At 43.3% G+C, this 17,877-nt stretch overlaps 1 long non-coding RNA gene across 1 annotated transcript; it reads left to right on the top strand.

Moving 5' to 3' along the window:
* Window positions 1-9,965: 9,965 nt before the first annotated feature.
* Window positions 9,966-10,620, top strand: LOC121051963. The gene is made up of 3 exons (XR_005807647.1): window positions 9,966-10,081; window positions 10,160-10,326; window positions 10,417-10,620. It is a non-coding gene; the product is annotated as an uncharacterized LOC121051963 (long non-coding RNA).
* Window positions 10,621-17,877: the final 7,257 nt, after the last annotated feature.

Below are 17,877 nucleotides of genomic sequence, written 5' to 3'. Positions count from 1 at the left end.
TAAGCATGAGTGAAATAATAACCTAGCATCCCTTGAAGATGAAAGGTAATCTCATCACACACATGACCAACAAGGGAAGTATGGTCTGCTTGGTAGCATGACATAGAGTGATAGAATTTGTCTCAATAATATCCAAAGAAAGGCCTTGCTGAAGAACTAGTCAGACTGCCTCTCTTCCTGCCAAAGCTTTAACCTATTCAGAAGATATTGTTATGCCTCATACCCAAAATGCCGGTTTACTGGTCATTTCATGTTTTGTAGAAAATCTTGACAAGAGGAGAAAAAAGTAAAATTCCGGCGAATTTTCTACGCACCACCACTTTTGGCTGTACAAGTAGCGTCGCACCACCACTCATAGTGTGCCATGTATTTTCCGGTCATATTTATGGAGGAGCAAGAAGGATGAGTAACATAGCATCTATTCCATTATATCAATTCACTATCATTCTATTTTTTGGTTCCAATTCAACCATATATTTCTTTCATCTCTCCCATACCATCTCTACTCCCTATTACCCAAAAGTTCACCATTATCATCACTTCAAAATCTATCATGTTTTAGGTTTAATCACCATCTCTCACTCATCATTACCTACTTTAATTTACACCATCACTCTCATACAATTTTTCCTTGGTTTTGGGATCTATTACCACTCTCATACTTCACCTCCATACTTCTTACAAGGCTATAACTGCTCCCTTTTGCTTCTAATGATGATTTCACACACCTCTCTCTCTCTCTCTCTCTCTCTCTCTCTCTCTCTCTCTCTCCATCTATTAAAGCATCATTTCTCCCATTGAAGAGGCATCACCCACACTTAGCTATTACATCTTTTCCTCTTTCTATTTTCTACACAATTCACTAGCATCTCCTCCACAAACCTCCATCACCACCACCACCAAATTCCCATAACCTCTATTACCACCACCACCAAATTCATCATCTTTTCCATCTATCCATTCCATTTCATATATACATAAAGCTTCATCATTCGATCATATCTAAATCATACTCCACCATCAAGCAAGGAGAAGGAAGAAGAGTCTAGCATCACTTGAGGAGTCATCATCACCATCACCATCACTATTAGCACCATGTTAATATCTTTATGAGTTCATCTACATCATCCTCAACTCGATCACCACTAGTCACTTCTATATCCCTACTTTTTAGTTTGATGTTCATAAATATGTTTAAGCTTATGTATTTAATTATGAGTGAGTATTTAGTTTGTTGGGGTTAGGTTTGAAAGTCCTAGCCAATCTTGTATGACATTGATGTAAATATTATGTTTGATGTACTTTTCATTAGCACCCTAATATGCTTGTTCAAGAGTTGAATGTGTTAATGTCTAAGATTGAGCGGTGGCCCAAGTCTCGGTTAACGCTGGTCCGATGGGCGGACCGCTACTTATGATATTCTCAGAGCTTCCGCTACCTGTCAAGTGAAATACAGAGGGTGTCAGAGGGAGACCGCGTTGGGTGGTCTTCTCTTCTCCGATGCCCAAGTTAGTCAATGTATTTGTACTGACAAAATAACAGTAGGTAAGTAGTAAATGCGTAATTAATGAGGAGAGAGGAGAGAACCTTTTATAGGTGGGAAAGAGGCTAATCTCTTCCATGTTTTCGATGTCGGACTGATATGCTTAAGTTCACAGCTTCTGGAGCTTCTGATGCCATCTTGACGCGGCGCATTGGCGGTGATCTGGGGGTGAGTGAGGGCTCGGGCGGTAGCTTGCTTGGCTGTGTTTTCGTAGGTCACTCCACTGGTGGGAGTTGGTATTGCTGGTGGTAGTATAAGCGCGGCTCATTAGAGCTAATTATGCTTTGGCAAATGCTCATGTAAGTACAAGTCCCCCAAGTCCCCAGTCAAGGAGGGCAATCTTGGTTGGGGAGTTGCCTAGCGGTTCGGAGCTTTACTTCCGCTAGACTTGCAAAAGCATATTTAGCGTCAGTGCGTTGTCAACCATGGACTTACTGAGCAAACGCTCTATACCCTTTCGAGTGGGCCCCTACTAGGCCCCTAAGGAGTCCCCCACTCCCTGGTTAGGATAGACCTCCGTTTGGTCGGTATATTGTTTGTTGAGGGGAACTGTACTGAGCAGAGGGTATTGGGTAGCGAGCCAAATCTTTGATACCCAGGTGGCGGGGGTCAACATGCCTGATCAGGGCCATCGTAGACTGTTGACTTGTCCTCTTGTCCTGGCGGGACATAGCTTGACTGTACCGCCGTGTGGTGGTCGTCGTAAGCATGAAGCGTTGCCTTGGGCATCGCCATTGGCGGAAATCCCTCTGCTGATAAAAAGCGGTAAGAAGTGTCGTGGGGACCTGCTTGGTTGCAGATCAACGATTCGTGTTACATTCAGTGGAGCCTGTCGCTTTTAAGGTGAAAGGGGAGAAATCCCGCTAGTGGTGTTGCGCGTAGCGGAGACTCGTTTGCAAGATGAAGGGAGAAGTTCCGCTAGGGGTGTTGCGCTTAGCGGAGACTCTCTCTTACAAGATGAAGGGAGAAGTTCCGCTAGCGGTGTTGCGCTTAGCGGAGACTCTGGCTTACAAGATGAAAGGAGAAGTTCCACTAGCAGTGTTGCGCTTAGCGGAGACTCTGGCTTCCAAGATGAAGGGAGAAGTTCCGCTAGCGGTGTTGTACTTAGCTGGGACTCTCGACGATTGGTGATCTTCCTCTTCGACCGTTACTTAAGATAGACGCTTCGTCTGACGGCGTCCGATACATGGCCAACATGTATTGGGTTAGCGTGTGGAATAATGTCCCCGCAGCACGCCCGCGTCTTCGCCATTAATGCAAGTAATTATTGATTTTGTAACCGAGGCGAATCCAGAGAGTAAGTGCGATCGTGGGGCACGTGTACGGCTGTCGTGCGATGTCTTTTTTCAGCGGACGACCTAGATTGGTTTGATGTTGACATAAAAGGGAGGGAAACTGAGTGGTTTAACACTTTGCACTTTGAACTAATATCGTCGTCTTCAAGCTTCGCTCTGAGATCCGAGAAGAAGATTCTGCAATTCCGTGAAGTTATTGATCTTTGGAGGACGAAGACCTCTTGAAGAGAAGACGAGCATCCTCAAGCGCACCAGAGTTTCCATCTTTGAGGTTGGTAGCCTGAATCTCGTCCCTATTTTTTTTTCTTTCTTTTTTTGCTTCTGTCAATTTCTGTTTTTGGTAGTTGGAGTGATTCATGCCCTTCCCCGGTGTGTTCTGAGGGTGTAGAATGATGTTTAGGGATGGGTTTAGGTGTTTGACAGGGGGTTGAGGCTTTTTGCTTCGTTAGATGGTCGAATCTGGGTTTGAGTGTATATGCGTTTTGTTCTTGTTTTGGCACTTTCTGGGTTTTCTGCGTATGGGCGTTCTTGATGTTCTTGGCTACAATCTGACATAGGGATAGTTTAGATCTTGTTGGAACTGACAGGTTTGGGTTTTAGGGTTTGTGATGGCTAGTGTCGTAGAGATCTCGAGCAGTGAGGATTCCGGGTCTGAAATGTCGCTGAACGTTGCGGATAGGATTTTTGTTGATTCGTTATGTCCGTCTGCTCCTGCAGGAACCTCACTGCCGGAATAGCTAGACATTGAACCTTTACAAACCGTACCCTGGGATGTAGCCATGGCTCGAGGTGGGAGACCGGAGAGTTGTAGGACAAGAGAGGACGCTGCCGCCCGCGATCGGCGCTAGGAAAGGCTAGCGAGCAATAGCGCTGCTAGCGGTTCCGCTGATGGGAGAGATGTTGGCGGGGAGGAAATTGAGTCAGCCTGGGTCATTCACGATGGTACCCCAGTGGACGAGGCGGGCGGGCCGATGACTGTAGCCGCCGTGAATAGACTAAAGCGGGTGTTTCGCCTCCTTAGGGTTGTGAATATGCGACCGCCGATGAAGGACAAGAGAGCGTCAATTCTGCCAGCAGGGAAAGCCCTCGTGCACGAGGAGATCTTCTGCTAGGGAGTGACGTTTCCCTTACTGCCAAATCTGCAAATTTTGGTTTGCGAGTTCAACCTCGCATTTGGCCAGATTTGTCCTAACATGTGGCGGTTATTGATGGCGATGAACTCGCTCTGGTGTTTGTCAGGATGTAAAGGGCCGACCGTGGTGGAGGTACTTCACTTTTATGAACTCGTGTATGTGAAGTGCCAAGGTTGTAGCGGGCAAGTGAACCTGAGCAGCCACTAGGGGGCGCCGAAGCTAATCGAGAATCTGAAGGATTCCATGTCTCCTTGGCGGGGGACCTTCTGTATTGCTACCACGGGGTGGGAATATCAAGCGGGGTCGAATGATGGGGCGTCGACATTCAGGATTATGTCGGAGCTCCAACCTATCCGAGGTTGTCGCTAGCCTCCGTTGCTTAAAGTTGGTGGTTTTGCTTGTACGATGATTCCTCTATTTTGTTCTAATGATTATTTCATTTTTTTTATAGCGGGCTTCCGTTATAACCTGACACGCGAGGAAGAGTGTCGCGTGGCAAGGATTAGAGGCTGTTGGCAGAATCGCAACCTACTTGATCTTCTTCTTCTCACCGGTTGGGAGTTGTTGGTCGATCAACAGTTGACGCGTGCCCTTGGTAAGTAACCTTCGCTGATCCGTGCCCTAGGTCAGTTTGTTCTAGGCTAACCCATTGTTTTTGTATAGATTCTCCGCCGGGTAATAAAGCGAGCCACTATGCCTTTTCTAAAGCCATGGACCGCTCAGAGATTAATAATTTTTTGGAGAGCATGTACGCCGCTGGGCTGGCGACTCAGCAAACCGTCGTTGATCCACAGACACTGCCGGTGAGCCAGTCAGAGACTCCAGTGGTGCTGCCGATGCTGTACCACTCTCATCTCAGCGTAGACGGTTCGCCCATGGTTCAGGCTAGAACTGGCGCAGATAGCGGGGCTGCCTAGGGGAGCAGGGTACAGGCAGCCCCCGAGAAGGTGAGGGAAAAAGTGCCTGCCAACCGTTGTGGGCCCCAGAAGGACAGAGTAGTGTTGGGGAAGGAACCTGTTACCGTTGCGGAGTTGGAGCCGCAGGTGACCTCGAGGCCTGTCGCTGCCGGTGCCACACAGATGGTTCAAAAGAAGCTGCGACAGAATGACACCGATGAAGAAGAGGAGGGAGACGACGCAGAGATCATAGGGGCCTGTCAGCGGAAGAGGACAAAACAGGCCTCGCCGAAGGTGACTGTGGCTGTTGTCGAAGATGTGCGGGAGAGCGGTCTAGATTCCTTTAGCACGTGTGTTGAATTCCTGACCAACCCCGAGCGGGAGTTTCTTTTCCACCTCTGTGAGCGGCTAGGATTTGGCGGATTGGATGAGACCGTCTGCCTGACCGTAGTTCAACAGTCACCATTCAGCTCGGCATTTGGACATCTGTCTGTCGGGCTGCACGAGTTGTTCCTCACCGTGACAAACCAGCCTCGGGTTGAGCGGCAGCTGAGGGAGGAGATCCAAGGTCTCCAGAGGGTGCTGGGGAAGGCCAAAGACAAGTTGGTGGATGTTGAGCGGCGCCTGACCAAGGCAGAGTGCGACGCTATGGATGCTCGCGACAAGCTGACTATTGCCATTGAGCGAGACTCGAGAGGAACGACCATGTCTCCAAGCTAGAGCAAGACATAGCCCTGCTAAAGGACCAAGTGGCGGCTAAGGCCAAGAAAGTTGAGATCCTTCAGCGGGATTCTACCGCTAAATCTGTGGAGGTAAAGAGGCTGGAGGGCGAGGTTGCCAGGCTGGAAGCTGAGAGGAGCCGCACGGAGGTTGCCGCCGTGGAGGCGTATAAGCAGTCTGTGGAGTATAAGCAAGCCATGATGAAGGCGGCGAAGGCTGCTGCCAACCTGGACCTGCTGAACCAGAAGGGCACCATTGACTTGGTGAAAGCATCCCAATCCACCGGGTCATCTAGTCAGCGGGAGCCTGGGAGCAGTGTGGTTCCTACTTAAGCTGAGGGTGCCCGCTCAGGTAGTGGAGAGAGTGGTGAGCATCCGGCGGACGATTCTCAGTGGACTCCACCTCCTACTCAATCCAAATTTCCCACGCTGACTTCATGGCCTCCCATACTTGAGCGGATGGTACCATGGTGACGCCGAGCCCTACTACTCGTGGGTCTCAGACGAGCCGCCTGGCCGGGCAACAGCCACCGCTGGAGGGTGAGGATGTCGCCGCTGCTCCCGAGAATCCGTGAAGAATACTCCATAGTTTTTGTAATGCCGCTGAGGCTTGTTTATTAATTTTTTTTTTTTGCTTTAGTGTCGCTAAGGCCTATTTTGTGATTTTGACAATATTTTTGGGCCGGTCGTCCCGACCCTGAGCTTCTCTTGCTTCACAATATGCTTTGTAGGCGGTGACAATTTCTTCACGAGCTCTACAAATGTGTGCCCAATGATCAGACACTCCACATCGAGAACATACATCTCTTTGCTCAAACTCCATTGATTGAGGCACTTTGAAAGCGTCATTTAGATGACCCTTAGTATTGGTGGCGCCAACAACATGGCCAGAGGCGTTGCCTCCCTCTCTCTTTCCACCTTGACCTCTTCGGTTCCATGTTCGCCTATTTTGGCAGTTACCTTCCCAAGTAGAGCGATTATATGGACCAGAACGTCCAGAAGTATCCCTAAGATTAGGGTTTCGCTCTTGGCGCCTTCTCTAAGGGGCGCGACTATAATTGGATTCCGGAATATGCCATGTTCCCACGGATCTCGAATTATAGTTCTTCACAAGGATGTTGTCATGCTTTTCAGCGACATTCATAGCTCCAATGAGCTCATGAAACCTTGTGATTCGTCTTGCAGTAATATCGATTCGATAGTTCTTAGCAACCATCAATGCAGAGACGGGGAAAGTAAAGAGAGTCTTCTCAATCAACATCGCATTTGTGATCTCTTTACCACAGAATTCCATTAAGGATTTAATGCGAAGTGGTTCCGAGTTGTAATCAAGAACTGACTTAAAATCACAGAAGCGGAGGCTATGTCATCTCACTTCTAGGTCAGGAAACAGGGAGTCACAGACGTTGCCAAATCTATCTTGGAGTGAGACCCACAACCTTCTGAGGTCTTCTTCGTTCATACACTTGTACTTGAGCGAATCATCCATATGACGAGTCATTAGGATGATGGTTTTTGCCTTATTTGCCTCTAAGGCTGCTCTATTTTCTTCCAAAGCTTGAGCTTGCTCAATAGTTAGCACGTCCTGGCTAGGCTCGAGAATCTTATTTAAGATTCCATCGGCCTTGAGATGCTGGCGAATATCACGAACCCACCTATGATATTAAGAGCCAGTTGTTCCCAATGGAGCAAAGTCCAATTTGTTTAGGTCACTCATCCTCGAAATAGGTCGCCTGAAAATTTGACTGGAAAAAGTGGTCGGAAAATGGCCAGAAGCAGGAAAAGTTCGCCTGAAAGTTGTCGGAATTTCGCTGGAAAAGTCTCTGAAAAGTAGCCGGAAAATGGTTGACCGGCATTGACCGGATGCTGACGTGGTAGTGGGGTATGGTGCTGACGTGACAGTGGGGTCCGGTTGCTGACATGGCAGTGGGGTCCGGGGCTAACGTGGCAGTGGGCTGGGCTTTGACCTTTGGGCTGGGCTGCTTCTTTATTCTTCTTTTCTTTTTCTCTTCTTTTCTGCAGGACGATTAGGCGGCCGGTTTAGCAATTTTTAGGCCAGTTTTTGGAGTTTTTATTCCGATTCCTGAAACTTCATATCAAGGAGCTTCTGCTACCAAAGTTTGGTGGAATTTGGAGGTCCAGAAGATGGTGAACCGGTGGAATATTTGCTGTGAGTCGTATGGAGCTTCCGGTGGCAGGTTCGGTAGGTTTCCGGCCTGTTCTTGGGGTGGGGCCGCCAGTTCTGGACTCCTTGGATCAAGTTCTTCAAGGTGTAAGGTGGAGGCAGAAAAGGCTTCAATGTTTTGTATTCGGATTCAAGGTTTTTAGCTTCTTGAATCAGGATTTGGCTATTTGTTTCAGGGTTAGGGCTTCGTGCTGATAACGTGTTGTAGAGAAACTGAAATTGAGAGGAAATCGCTACGTATTCTCATTGATAATAGGGGCATCTTTATATAGAGGATTACAATGTATAGAATCTCAATCATATAATGACAGTAATCGTACATTGAATATGAATCTAGATCCTTCTAATTTAACCTTATTACCACTAGGTCAAGTAACCTAGAGTTTGGGCCAAACACAAATTAGGGTTTATTTGAACAAATTAAAATTTATGTTTTATATTTAATTAATCGCACTCAGTTCCTTAAATTTTGCAGAACCTAGTTCTCATTCCGAAATTCCAATTCGGCAGTCAAATCTACTGTGTATGTGGATACCATCCCGTACATCATCATTGCATTTGCAGTTCTCCCAGACCCCAAACCAAACTTTCAAAGCTCTCAAGCTCTTCCCTCCCCTCCTCCTAGATTCATCATGGGGTTGGTCTCCTGGTTCTGCTCCTCATTGGCTGCTTTATATCTCTTCCAGGTCCCCCATATACCCTCTAGCACTACTTACCAACCTCTCCAATCTTCTTCCATTGTATCATGAAATTCCCATTTTTCAATCAAATCCCACACCTAGATTCCACTCCCATTTCATCTCTTAGCCCTCCTCTGATATGCTCTTCCCACATGAAAATCCCACTTTCTTAACCATATCCCACAACCCTGATGCAAATCTCCTGACCCATTTACAAATCCATCTTGAGCGAGATGTTTTGGTCGATGGCGAAGGCAATGGCGCGGAAGCAAGTTCTTAGGTCTCCGGCCGAATTGGGATTTTGGGATGAGATCTGGGTTCTGTAAAATTTTGGGTATTGAGTGCAGAAGATGTAGGTAATATTCAATAATCAATTTGATTATTGAAGAGGATAAAGTAATAGAAATGATTAGATAAATATAAAACAATAAATTTTAAATAATATCTGTCAACCCTTGGATTGAGTTTTAGAAATCAGACGGTAAGTAAGCAAATCATCCCTGGTCAGTAACTGACCAGGTGAATGAGACTGCCAAAATGAAATATGGAGTTTGAATTTCACTTCCTTTTTTGAAAGCCAATGAACTTGCCTCTTCTGGAATGTAGCAGAGGGACTCTAAAAGCCAATGACCCTATCCCACCCTGAAAAATGAAAACACAACCCACTCAACTCCAATGCAAAAAGTAATTTTCTATTTTTAATGTAAAAAGAGAGCGGGAAATTTTTTTTTAAGAGGCAAGAAACCTAACTCATCAAGCAAATGTCCCTTTCATTTCTCCCTATCCACAACCCACAACACTTATTTTTCGGCAGTTTCAAATTTTTAATTCAATTATAGCATAATTTCTTTTAAATTTTATTCGTCATTAAACTATATAAAATTTCTTTTACTTCAACTAGTATTCAACCAGAAACTTTGGCTCAGAATTGGGAGTTGGAAACCAACAAGTTGTCAAAAAAAAAAAAAAACCAGCAAGATTAAATTTAAGCCCCATGAAGCACTATTCATGCAAACAGTAAGGGCTATACATTTGACCATTTCCAACTCTTAAGGCTGGCAAATTCGTGGGCTCCACAATGAAATTAATCACAACCTTTGATCTCTCCACATTGAATCAGATTTGTTATTTGAGCTAGCAAATTCGTGGACTCCACTCCATTGTTTGGGGCTATGCAAAATCTTTTTTGGTTTAACTCAGCCCACCCATTGGAGATGAAATGTTACGTCCCGGATAGCAAGTTATCGATTTAATAGTCTTTCAGACGGTAAATGACATTTATTATTACTTTCGGCTTTGTTTCTACCTTTTAGGGGGCCCTTAAAGATGACTTTTTGTTTGGGTCAAAATTTGAGAAAATTTTCTTTATGAAAGTCGTAGAGGACGTTAAACCAAATACGTGCATATATGGTACGTTAAAATCGGAGTTCGTATGCGAAAGTTATGGCTAAAATACTATAGTTTCTATTCATGATAATTTTCTATAAATACCACGAGTTACTGTGGTAACTCGGGTTTCTCTCTCTCCTCACTCTTTCTCTCTCCCCGATTCTGTCTCCCTAGCTCGCCGACCTATTCACATTCTTCCGGCCATAACTCCTTCATCCGGTGACGGATTTTGACGCATAAGGTATCGTTGGAAAGCTCTTTTACTTCTCTTCATTTCTGGGTTAGTTTGGTAGCTTAATTTGAACTGTGGATGTTGCAGCAAGGAGAAGAAGAGGGCGGTGTTGCTGTTTTCTTGGGTTTTTGGTCGAAACTTGAGTTTCCGGCCACCTCCGGCGACGATTCTTGTTGGGTCTTGGAGCCCTTGGATCATACAACCATCCGTCAAAGTTTCTTAGTCAGATTCGAAGTCTGGAGCACGAATCGAAGGTTTGAATTTCTGGGTATTATTTGGAAATCGGGTTTTATTGTTTGAGCTTAGTTTTGGGTATTTTCATGTGTTTTCTGACCTTGTGGTAGTTGAGAAAGATGTTTGGATGGTTGAGACGAAGCTACTGCCAAAATTTGGTGGTCGGAGGTGGAGGTTGCCGGTGCGCGAACAGTGATTGGTGGTGCGTGAACAATGATTTAATTTCTATTTTTAGCTAGATTAATTTCTTGTGAGTTGTAGATTTTATAAATGTGATTTTGGTGAAGATTGGAGGATTTTTGAATCGATTATGAATTTTTGAAAATTTAGAGTTTTGGTTATTGATTTATAAGAATCCGACCGTCGGATTTCTCTCGAATTTGCCCTAGAACTTGTAAATTTATGAAATGGTGTTTGTGGTAAAGTTTGGGTTGAATCGGAAAAGGAAATGGAGAGATGTTGACTTAAGAGGATTGATTTTGGAATCGTATTTAATTGCTGAATTGTTATTTACGGAATATAATTGTGTACAGGGCGCTATGCCGAGTTACCGCTCGACGAAGAAATCCGTATGCGTGGTCACCTATATAGTATTGTGAGTGAACTTTTATTTTGAAATAATGATGCATGCAAGTATTTTCTCGAAATAATGTTTTATTTATTTATCATTTTATTTACCGTGCATATTATTTGACTGGATTATAATTTTGGCATTTATTTTTTCATGTGAATTTTGAATATGAAATTGTTATGCTCGGATTTGGATTTATCTTTCGCCTTTGAGTACTTGATTTAATTTTCGGAGATTTATTATGATTTATCTCAGTTATGATTTGGGAAAGGGATTCGTGATACTATTTTTGGATATTGAGCTTTCAATGTTTATCTCCGATATATGATTATTATTTGAAATGATGATTTATGTGATTTATCGACTTTTGGTTTTGGCATTCTATTTTGGAAGTGTAAAATGTCTTTCTACAGGTTTTGGGTAGTCCATTTTTAGGAGAAGTTCGACTAAATTTTTGGTAGAATTTCTTCTAAGTTGGGCCCCGCAGGGCCACTTCGGATTTCTAGGTGAAATCCGGGGTGGGTCTTGTCATGAAAATCTTGATTTTAAGGGCTAAATCCAGCCTATAGCCCTCCATTGGAGATGTCCTAAGGTATAGACTGGCGGATTGGCCCCCTTTTCTGATGGAAAAAATAAATAGAAAAGGTCTGGCTTTTTTATTGAAAGGACTGATAACCATAAACAACGAGGCCACTAAACATAATTTACCTCTGCAATTATATAAAACCACTTCATCTTCATAAACAACCAGACACCTTTGTTTGCTCGTCATCTTCCAGCAACCAAACATTCCTCAAATGGCCTAACCAAATTTTTCTCAACTACCTAAGGACATGTTGGATGAGATTATGTCTAAAGTAGGGAAGGATTATGCAATCGACTTTGTGCATATAGGTGCAACATGCAGGAATTTGGCAAACGTTTCCAAGAAGCCCCAGCATTGGTGTAACTTGAATCTACGAACGTCGTTGCCTGACAGGGTAACCATACTAAATGCTGAATGCAGTTTTGTGGAAGCTTGCAGGCGTGTTGGAAACTCGAAGGCTCAATTTAGGATTAGTATGGAACATCTCTTTTGTCCTTTCAATGTGAATATTGCAAGTTATTGTTTTTGGAATGCGTATTTCCATGGGCATCTGGAGTCTATGTACATCAATTCAATGTTTATGTTGTGTCGTTCTTCCTCTGTTTTGCCAGATGTTCAAAATTACGTTGTGCAATAGATGGTTCCAAGAGTTTCACAGGCATTGCATCCAGAGTATATAAATTCGCGGTTCTTGAGGGAGCAAGTTTTTAAAATGATGGATTCAAGGGTGGTAAACCTTGAGGTGGCTTTAGCCTTCCAACCCCCGAAGTTGGAATCATGCTTTTGTAACAATTGTTGTGTTGACTTTTTTCGCTGTCGTTATCTGGCGTCTACTGTGGAAGCTCTCCGGAATTTCCCATTAGGAGAGGAGTTGATGACTCTGCTATGCCCATCTTGTAAGTGTTCAAAAAAAAATGTGATGCCTCCAAAATTGAATTTTTTTTTAATAGGAAGTGAAGTTATTTACAGGAGTGGTAGTTTTTCATGGAATGATAGAAGTGGGTAGTTTGATTATCTGTTTCTCAATGGTTAGAGCACCACTACTTAGGATCTAGGTCCTGGGTTCGAGTCACCATGGGGGTAGGAGTGAAATCATTTGATCCTCTAATTTAAGAAAATGAAAAGAAAAAAAAAATCGATTTCTCATTTTCATTTTTTTTTTGTTTATTCTGTAATTTGACTATATCACCCTATATGTTTTATGAGTTGTAAAAAAATTTAATATTTCGAGATCATTTTGGTATATTTTTTCTGTTTTGGCTAACAAAGCCTCTTCTATTAATAATGGGCCGTGACCACTTACCCAATTTTAGACTAAAAATTGCCCACTTACTTCAGCAAGAGTTTTTTAACCCCATTTACCCAATCTAACATCTATTGACATTTTAGCCCCTATTAATTAAATTAAAACCTATCTCTCTCCTCTCAGTCTCTCTCTCCTTCCCAAACTCTCTCTCTCTCTCTCTCCCCCGATCTCCACCTCCACACACACACACACACACACACACACTCTCTCTCTCTCTCTCTCTCTATCTCTCTCTCTCTCTCCATGATCTCCACCTCCTGTCTGTCTCTCTCTCTCTGTCCGATCGCCGCGCCGGAGATGCAGCCAACCCTGAAGAAGACGAAGAAGCTCCAGTCGGAGCTCCAGCCACTCCAACGTCGGAAATCAGACTCCAGACCACCAACTTCTCGTCTCCGTCGTCTGCCTTTTTCAACAACCAACAGGACCACCATAGCCACTGCCACCACACCGACTACCACCACCACTGTTCCGCTTCACCAACGCATATCAATCTCTACACCTCCAGTGCTCTGTCTCTTGCTTTCCGCTTCTCCATCGAGCACCGTTCCATCTCCCCAAACCGATCCATCACCATTTCCAAGAAGAACGGCCAGATCGCGGCGGTCAGGAAGACTTGTATATGCACGCCGACGAATCATCCAAGCTCGTTTCGCTGCAGATCTGCCATGACGAAGTCGGAGAAGGGAGATCTGCAACCGTCGAAGTCAAAGATGGGAGGAGAAGAAGAAGTGGGTGCTCAGAGAAATTTTTTATTTTTTATTTCATTATCCTGAGGTTTTTTTTTTTTTTTTGTATCTTTAATGTATTCATTTTGGTTCACTTGAGAGCAATAATATGATTATTGGAGGGTAATAATATGATTATTGAGGCAATAATAGAATGGACTAAATACTGTTTAGTCCTTGAGCTGTTCACCATAAAACACTTCAGTCCCTGACCTTTTAATTTCACACGTTTAGTCCCTGTACTTCAAAATTTCAGACCAATAGGTCCTTACCATCTAAAAGTCGCGGCAAAATGTCTATTATGCCCTCATTTTTTTTAAATAAATTTATTCCTTTCTATTTTTTTTATTTATTCTTTTTTCTTTATTTTTTTAATTCTTTTTTTTTTCAAACAGAAAGAAAGAAATGGAAAAAAAACATTAAAAAAAATAAAATAAAAAAGAAAGGGAAGAAAAAAAATTCCTTTTCCAAAAAAATAATAATAATTAATTAATTAAAAAAAAGAACTGAGGGCATAATAGACATTTTGCTGCTACTTTTAGACAGCAAGGACCTATTGGTCTGAAATTTTGAAGTACAGGGACTAAACGTGTGAAATTAGAAGGTCTTTGTGTTTTATGGTCAAAAGTTCAAGGACTAAACAGTATTTAGTCCTAATAGAATTATTATGAGGCAATAATATGAGTATTGGAGGGCAATAATATGATTACTGGAGGGCAATAATATGATCAATTGTGCCCTGTAGTGTATTCATTTTGGTTTTGGGAGTTTATACAATTCACTGGACAGAAATAACATGAATTTGGGAGGCAATAATATGATTATTAGGAGGCAATAATATGAGTATTGCGGGGCAATAATATGATTACTGGGGGGCAATAATATGGTTACTGGATATTATTAGGGGGCAATAAATTCAGACGTCGGAATCCGGACACTAGTCTGGTAGCCGGATTCCTGATTTCGATGACCGGTCGCCGGATTCCGGTCACCGGAGTTGGCCCCCGACCACTGGTCACCAGAGGCTGGCAAGGTGGATGATGACTTCTCCCTCTAAGTGAAAAAGAAGGAGATGTCAAAAAAGTCCCAAAAAAGAATAAAAAAGAATTAATTTGGTATTAGGGAAATAATCCCTTAGAATGTTTTGGGTAAATGGGGTTAAAAAATAGTTGGTGGAGCAAGTGTGCAATTTTTAAGTTGAAATTGGGTAAATGATCATTTTCCCTAATTTCTATACATGACTCATCATTTAATACAAAAGTAAGTTTAAAATAATTTGATTTGAATTTTCTTAAACTAAATTAATTGAGTTATTACTAGATCTTCCTACCCAAAACCCTTGAAATCCTTCTTTTAGAAAATTCAAAGGGACTCCAACATGCAATGTATCAGGATTGAGAACCAACTCTCTGATTAATTTTGGTGGAGGAGAGACCTACTCATAAGAGAGCAGTATCATGTGATTTTGATTCATTATTCTTCTCATGGTTGAAGATAGAGACAAAAAGTAGATTAACAGATTGTTGCATCTCATGTTCAAAGGCGTTTTGGTAAAAATAAGAAAGTTTACTTGGCTTTTCAAGTATTCTAAAAAATAAATTAGAGGTGTACTTTGAGAATCACCCTAAAGATTAAACTAAATTATATAAATGGTAGTTATTGCTGCAGGAAACTGCTTTGGTTAAGAAACCACCTGCACGATTGTACTTAACTGTCTCCGCTTCTTCACCAAAGACTTTCTGAGACCACCACCAAATCTTTTTTACTGAATTCTCTTGAAAGCCCGGTTTGCGGAAATTTCCCTCCTCCACAGATGGCCAATGAACTATCAATCCCTGATGATGTTGCAACACTTCACGACCAAATATCCTCGATTTTTGAAGAGAAAGATGAACTAGTCAATCAACCTGCCGGAATAGTAATTGTGAACAAGGAGCGCTATGTGCTAGCACCTTGAATGACTATTGCTCCAGATGAGGTATTTACTGCATACAATTCTTCTTCTGCTATAATGAAACCTCTGCAAAGAAGAGTTGAAGAAGCCAAATTTGATTACTGGCCGAGCTCTTCAAGAGACACATAAGTGACCAAAGCATGGCCGCTCCCTGACAATTCAACAGGCTGGTTTGAGAGAATGGAAGCGAGGTACAGAGACGTGTGGGATACATTGGGTATCCACGATTCTCTCGCTCTATGTTTTGGAGGTGTTCGAGGTGACAAAAATCAAATCTTAGCCGCTACATGTTTCTGGAATTTGGCCAGTAACACATTTGATTTTGCGTTTGGACAGATGAGTATCACCCTTCTCGATATGCTCACTATCATCGGTCTTCCGATCCATTACCTACTCTACATCCCAAGCGCTTTTAACTCGACTAACTTTGAAGTCTCAATTCCGCTTTCTGAGATACCCGAAGATAAACGTGATTACGATGACTGGTCAGAGTATTGGATGGAGAAAGGAGAAACCGCCCCAGGTATGGAACATATCGCCTTTCTAGATCTCTGGCTTAACATGTTCAGTTTTTGCTCATCCTCCTGCAAGGTGACCACCCATTGGACTACCTTAACCACTGCTTTACATATTAATGATCGATGCATTAGCCTAGGGCATCTCGCCCTTTCCTCTTTGTACCGGAGTCTAGCATTGTGGGCGGAATAGCCCTTCTGTCATGATAATGAAGGCCCAATTTGGATTTTAGGCCTGTGATTGCAAGCCTACTTCCCCCAATTAATTCAAGGGGAAAGGCGCTCGAATCTTTCGACATCAGATTATTGGGAATGGTCTTGCTGACGTGACTCCTCCTGTCAGCTCATTGTCTTCCATCTTTGAATTCCTTCAAGATTTCAAGACTACTCCTGATTAGGGAGTATCTACCGACTGCTGTTATCATCTAGGCGAAGAGCTTTTCTTTGAGTGCAATGACAATCACTTCACAGCGCTTGAAATCCTCCAGGCTGCAGTCAATAGTAAGGGTCTCATTTATGGCAGTCATCTGGGCGATAAGTTTCTTCGGTTTTATTGAAGGAAAGGATCCTAACTGATTACGTAATTATCTTGCATTAAGTAGATATTCTCATGTAATCTTCTGTAGTTATTATTCCTGTTTTGTTTACCTAGAATAGCTCCTACATCAGCTCCTAGATGGTAGGACAGTAGTTGTACATATATGGCTTGTAACCTCGTTCTTGACATATACAGAAATATTCATAATCACAAATCTGTTTATGGTATCAGAGCATCGCTCTTGAGACCTTAAGAAGATAACACAACCATTACCCCATGGCCGGTGACGAAGAACGCTCGATCATCCAACAAGACAAGGGTTCGAACACTTCCAGGACCGCAGAACCATGGGAGAATTCCAACCACCCGCTCTTTCTCCATCATTCGGATCAACCAGGGGCAGTTCTTGTCTCACAACCGTTGATGGAAGATAACTACACAACGTGGGCACAATCAATGAACATGGCGCTCACCATCAAGGACAAGAAAGGGTTCATTGACGGAACCCTGAAAAGACCGGTGCACAACGCCGATGAACAGAACCAATGGGATCGATGTAACACTCTTGTCAAGACCTGGCTTCTGGCAGCCATGTCAAAGGAGAATCAAAGCAGTGTGGTTCACTGCAAGGAAGCTCAAGGTATGTGGCTAGAATTGCAAGAGAGATTCTCTCAAACTAATACAGTTTTGTTGTTCAATATAGAGAATGCTATACATGGATGTGAACAAGGATCAAGCTCAGTCAATTCCTTCTTCATGAAACTTAAAGGTCTATGGGATGAAAAGGATGCCCTTTGTTCCTTTCCTCCTTGTACCTGTGAGGCTGCAACAGAGGTCAAGACTTTCATTGAAACCCAAAAGACCATGAAGTTCCTTATGGGGCTAAATGATACTTTTGCACAAACCCGCAGCACCATCATAGGAATGGATCCTCTCCCAAACCTCAACAAAGCTTATGCAATGGTGTTACGTCAAGAGAAGCAGGCGGAAACCATAGCTAACAAGTCCACGATTTCGTCAGAGTCCTCTGCCTTTGCGGTCAAGCGAGTGAACAAAGGCTACATTCCTAAAGAAGGAGAGAACCGCACCTTCAATCCTAGTGCGGGACCGTCAAAATTCTGTGAGAAGTGTGGAATGAATAATCACACTGCACAGTATTGCAGGGTACATCTGAAATGCACATATTGTGAGGGCAAATGGCACACCTATGCATATTGCCGCAAGAGGAAGAATGATACTGCTCCAGCTGCGGATGGAAAAATCCGATCCAAGGCAAATCATGTCGAGGCACAGAAGGATGACAAGGAAGCTGCCTCTGTCAATTTTCCATTCACAAGAGAAGAGTGTCAACATCTTCTCAACCAACTCATCACTCA

Source organism: Rosa chinensis, chromosome 2 (genome assembly GCF_002994745.2).
Source record: "Rosa chinensis cultivar Old Blush chromosome 2, RchiOBHm-V2, whole genome shotgun sequence".
NCBI classification, from domain to species: Eukaryota; Viridiplantae; Streptophyta; class Magnoliopsida; order Rosales; family Rosaceae; genus Rosa; species Rosa chinensis.
This window is presented reverse-complemented; position numbering and strand designations above follow the sequence as displayed.